Source organism: Fukomys damarensis, unplaced genomic scaffold (assembly GCF_012274545.1).
Source record: "Fukomys damarensis isolate Sample0158 unplaced genomic scaffold, DMR_v1.0_HiC HiC_scaffold_39, whole genome shotgun sequence".
NCBI lineage: Eukaryota > Metazoa > Chordata > Mammalia > Rodentia > Bathyergidae > Fukomys > Fukomys damarensis.
Window position 1 is genome coordinate 3,015,392 of NW_022900951.1, and position 6,000 is coordinate 3,021,391.

Here is a 6,000-nt window from a genome sequence, read left to right on the forward strand (position 1 = left end):
CGCCGAGACCCACCATATTGCTTTTCTCATCTTAATCCTGGCTGAGATGACTGGATTCCCTGTCTATTCTGCAGAGAAAGGAAGTTTGGATGAACGCGAGGCATCATTGTTATGATCACTACCACCACGGTCATCATCACCATCATGACCCTCATCACTACCACCACCGCCACCACCATCGTCATCCTCACGGTCACCATCATTGCTGCTGTGCTGAGCAGAGCCAACCTCAGATGGTGACTTAATCTAGTCTTGTTAGAGCAGAGCTCGCCCATGCCTCCAGGCAAGACAGATTTATGTCTCCCAAGAGCCTCTGATGGGAGGATTCCAGATGGGTCCCAAGAGCACACAGAGAACTCATTCTTTCACCGAGGAACATATAGCAGGCTCACTCACCAGTGGGTCAACATTACTGCATCTCAGTGTCCTTCAAGTGGAGCCACTGTGGCCCAGCTTGGAAACTTATCCTTCATCAACAGCGCGGTGCCTTTGCAAAATGCACAGGAGAATTCTGCCTTTCTGAATCTCTTTGTCTCTTTAAATATCTCAAGCATCTATTCAAAAACATATTATTACATACTGATACAAATGTTACCATATTTTTGTGTTTCTGTGATTGTGTATATTCACATCACATTCATATGTGTGGACAAATTGCTTTCTTTAAATGTTCTACATGTAACATAAAATGTACAGGTTATATGTTATATAAAATGTATTACATCTAGTATACATACATTTCTATATAATCCTATGTATAAAAAGAATAATATATTTAAATCCATTGAATTATTGTGCATAGATAAAGCCAGCATGAGTGAGGTCGGAGGTTGACTCTGGACCACTGGGAAAATAAATAGATTGCAAAGGAAAAGGAGACAAAGAGTTGGAAAGAGCCAGGAAAAGATGAGAAAACGGGACTAAAAATAATAAAAAAAATCAATTGAAATGTGTTATAATTGAGATGTGTTATGTACATTACCAACTCCACACAATAAATGTCATCAAAATGTGCTTCAAACAGGTACTAATAAAAGACAGAAATTAATAGCAAACCAACATATAGATAAATTTTGAAATCCAGTTAGTTTAATGGGTGAAGCCAAGGGATGGATCCCATGCATTTAAAATAGAAATAATAAGGAGCAGAGGGCCAGGGATTTAACTCAGTGGTGCCACTGCCTGCCTCACAAGTGTGAAGTCCTGAGTTTGATCCCGGTACCAAAGAAAATAATAATAAAATAAATTAATAATAATAATAATAATAATACTAAGACAACAGCATCACAGTCATCCTCACATTTAAAAATCATGTATTACTGTGTAAGTAAAACTATTCAGAAATTTGGCAATTTCTAAATTGTGTCAATAAAATCATACAATTGTATAGTGCATAAGTATGCCAAAAATTTCATAGAAATACGTACGGCAATATAAACCTGAATCACACGGTAGTTTTTTTCACCAATTACGGGAAGTGCATAAAAGTACAACTCTATGAAGGTATATTCACGCAACTACAAATAAAAACATGACATGCATGATGAGACAAAAGTTTAGGTCTATCACTGTATAAAGACTTACATGCACGTTTATATACAATGTATATATAATCAGTGCACACCATGAAAACTCTAGAGATACAATTTGCAAACGTAATTTTTTTTAAATTATTTTGCAGGTGGCTTTTTCTGGTTGTAGCTGCAGTTACACCAAAGTGAGGCTGGTTCTCTGCCTGTCCACATATCTCTGTTTGGAAACCTAAGAGTGTTTCCAGTCTGGGAAAAAAGTGTCAGCGTACTTTAAAAGAAGAGCACACGGTGGCCGAGGGACAACCTGCAGTAGAAAGGCCCTTGGTGTGTGACTCCCTTTGCTGTCAGTGTCAGCTGGGATATCTTCTATGTTCCATTGATCAGTCCACGTGGAACCAGATGTCAAAAGTCCACAGGAAGAGAGGAGCTCAGTCCCACAGAGAGTCCAGGGGAAGCCTCTCAACATTTGTGGCTTTACGTGTCTTCCTCTTCTTTCTGTTACTAGGGATAAACCCAGAGATTTTCAGGCACTGAACTGCATGCCCAATCCTATCTTTCATTTGTTTGTTTGTTTTTTAAATTCTGAGACAGGTTATCATAAAGAATTTAAATTTCCCAGGCTGGAATCAAATTTGGATCCTCCTGCCTCAGCTTCCCCAAATGCTGGGATTTCAGGCATGCTCCACCTCACCTGCCTGAATTGTTTAATATCAGATATGTCTGTTGAAACATGGAGATAGGAAAACAAAAGTACTAATGGAACAATTTTTTTCATTCTGATACACACACACACACACACACACACACACACACACACAGAGTTTTCTTCTGTTCAGTTGCAATCGCTGAGAAAAACATGGTACATAAAAGCAGGCCTTGGTTGTGCTTTCACATGCGTGACTAAAACCTGCCACCACACACGGCCATTCTTATACGTGTGTCCTCAGGTCACGTGGGCAAATCTTTCCAACAGAGATTGCAGTTTAAAATTTGCAAGGGGGGGGAGATGGAGAGAGAGGGAGACGGGGAGGGAGGTGCTTATGTTTTTGAGTTTTGCTATCTCTCTCAGTTGCAGAGTTTTGAAGTAAAAATGACCTCAAAAGTAATGAGAACCCAGGGAGATGTGGCCAATGCTAACTGAAGAGCGATGTGCAGTCCCTCATGAGGTCCCTGGGACCAAGAACTGATGACGTCCAATCATAAAACACGGGAGAAGACACTTTGAACCAACACCAAGGAAGCCAACCTCACTGCGAAGGGATGCTCTTCCCCACTGTGGAGAAAATGAGCATTAACTTACAAGTAAGAGTCTTTTTACTGGTGCTGGTCAATTTTCCCCCATTTTGGTACTTTCTGAAAAGGATCCAGAAACAGATCAGTTTTAAGGAAATCTAGCGTATTTAATGAACTTCCATGACAGACTAAGTTTCACCCTTGAAAATGGTACTATTCTTCAAACCAGGGGGCCCTCTTTCCTCCCCACTAAAATAAGACAACCAATGCTAATCAGAGGGGAAGTCGGCCTGAACCTGGGGTCGACATGTGGCTCTAAGTAAAAGGCACATAAATCTTATTAAAACCAATCTTAGCGTGGCACAGTGACTCATTCCTGAAGTCGCAGCGCCCCTGGAGGCTGAGGCAGGAGGATCCCAAATTCCATCCCAGTCTGGGCAATTTAGGGAGACCCTCAAAATAAAAATGTGGGCTGGGGGTGTACATCACTGTAAAGGCCCTCGGTTCAATCCCCGGGACTGAAGAAAAGAAATTATATGCCTTTAGATAGCAGAGTTCAGTTTGCATGATTACATTACACTTAGAGCCTATTATCCAATCAGAGCTAACCTCCTGGAACCAAAAGTACCAACTGTAGCATTCAAAAGTAAAAAGGTCTGTTTGTAACCCAATTTCAGTTTCCATTTATCGTGTGACGAGCCGCTATTTATTTATATAATGTACATTATAATTGAGGCAGTGCAGACAAGATTTTGGACTCTTTCTGCACGTTTCAAAAGAGTTGTGAAAACACATGCCATTTCATTAACGCCATGCCCAAAATAAAACCTGTCTCCTTCATTTTGATGCCTTCACCAATGAGCTGCTAGGTTTATTCTATCTCTTCTGCTGCCTAAATTAGGCTGTGACTGCACATTCCCTCTTGGAATAAATTGAATTAAATTTTATAGTGTGCGTGTGTGTATATATATATTTTTCACACACAGATTGATATGCAGACCTAACTCTACAGAGACCTATGGAGGAGATATGAAACTTCGTATCAGTCTGGTAGCTTGGTTCAGACGTACTTGTATAGAAGGCTCAGTTGATAGGACAATTCAGTAATAAAATTAAGCTGGAGGGGATGCCCACCCACTCCCAAAAAGGAAAACAAAGGAGGGACTGACTTAAACTAAACTGAACTTATGGAGTTACTGTGTCTCATTTGAGATCATCACACGTACTCTTAGAAGACCAGCAAGCATTGCACAATGAATACAGGAATATACTGCACCGTAGGAGAATAAAAAAGGAAAAGTCAGCCTGATTTGACAGCTGTGGTTCAACTACTCAAATGACCTCTTTCGCTGTTGGCCAGGGAAAGATGCTGGAGACAGACACACCGGTGCTCATGGTGAAGTTACCCTAGAATCTGCAGTAGGTTTGTCTTTGACTTTGTGGGGAAAGGATGAATTCCGTGAACTAAGTACATTGCCAGCCATCCTCTGGCATCGTAAGCAAGGTTTACAATAAAGGAGGCACAGTTCCATGAGGAGAGGCTACTCTCCTTCTCCCTGCTCCTGGAGGTTGACTTTTGGGAGAACTTTTCCATATTTTTGGTCAGAGGAAAACAGGAAAAAAAGGAGTATTATAAAGAGTTCTCAAAGAGACCCTTGCACATTCTGAAAGTGATGCTTTTTGCCAGTGCAAACCAGAGACATGTACATTTGTGGAGAGATCATAGAAGGTTCCTGCATGTTACTACAAAGGCAGGGGGGCCAAGTTCACCAAAACAGAAAACGCATTCCAGGTCCACAGGTTAGGAGCATGCCCATGCTTTTCAGACTACTTGCTCACACCTCTAAGAGCCTTGGAACATCTGATTTACCCATCTTGGGTAGCAATCCATCACTTGACCAAGTATCTTTTCTATGCCTCAGTGACCTTCCGGTTTTGTAGGCTTTGTATTCAACGTGATCTTCCTTTTATTTTATTTTTTAGTCGCCAAGCAACACCACACTTCTACCTTAGATGAATATATCAATGTGCTTTCAAAATACCCACCAACGTGGTCATTGAAGGAAAATAGAGCTGTCTGTAAATCTTGTGCTGGAAATCACTCTTCCTTACAAAACATAACATAAATCACACCTCTTATATTAACCTGGTGATTTAAAACTCGTGAAGTGATTTTCCAAGGGCTACAACTGGTCCTGATTATATCCTTCCATGTCAAAGAATTCATATAGATATATGGATAGAGATATCTCTATATATCTCTATCTATATATAGCTAGAGAGAGATGTAATATCCATGCATATGCATAAATATAGAAGATATCGACAGATAATTACATAGATGTTTCCATCACATATATAATCCATCTTACATTTCCTTGGTATCAGAATTCTCTGAGTTTCCCATCTCGGAAGACACGTATCTGTGGCAGTCTCTATGAAACGCCTGTGGCCTTCCTTGCAGGAAAATTTAAAATTTGATTTTTTTTTTTTCCTGGCAATGAGGGACTAGCACTGCAAATCTCACACCGTTCCCGCCCTCTCCTGTTCCGCCGGGTGTCCAAAGGGCCCTCTTTGCTGAGGACTTAAAGGATTACGACCCAGGGCTCCCGAGCACAGCCAATTCAAGGCGTGAAGTAATTCTCCACTGGCGAGCGCAGTCCCCACAGAAATGCAGATTTCTTCTCCGCCACCGGCTGGGTCCCTCAGGCTCTGCCTCGCTCTAGGAAAAACGCTAAGCCTTGGCTCTGCAGCCCGGCGCCCCTCTGCTCCGCCCCATCTGCTTCCTTCATCCCCAGATTCAGCCTTCAGATCCTGCAAGTGGAATTTGCAAATCCTGCGGGGTCCCCGCCAGGGCGGCCCGGGCTTGTCCTTCTGGGCGCCCTTCCACCTGCTGGGGCGGGCGGGGAGGGGGGGACCGGCTCCCTGAAAACTTTTTCTTTTCTTCTTTCTTTTTATCTCCCCTCCCGCACCCACTAAATCACGGGGAGACCTGACCGTGACAGGGGAGGCTGCGGGCAGCCCGTGTCACACGAACAGGTCCAGCAGCAAACGCGTTCCTCCTGTTCAAACCCTGCCCAGCCGCGGGTCCTCACACAGAAAGGCGTGGGATCGGAACCCCGGGGGCCGCCCTCTCCCCTCCACTGACAACAGACAGATAAAATAATCATAATTAAAGCAAAACACCCAAATCCTAGCAAGAGTCCATGCTACCACCTTGCGGAATCTGCAAGCA

General features: G+C 42.6%; 1 protein-coding gene across 10 annotated transcripts in view; it reads right to left on the reverse strand.

Moving 5' to 3' along the window:
• Nlgn4x (neuroligin 4 X-linked) overlaps nt 1-6,000 on the reverse strand; it is a 350,731-nt gene that overhangs the window by 342,077 nt on the left and 2,654 nt on the right. The window lies entirely within an intron of this gene.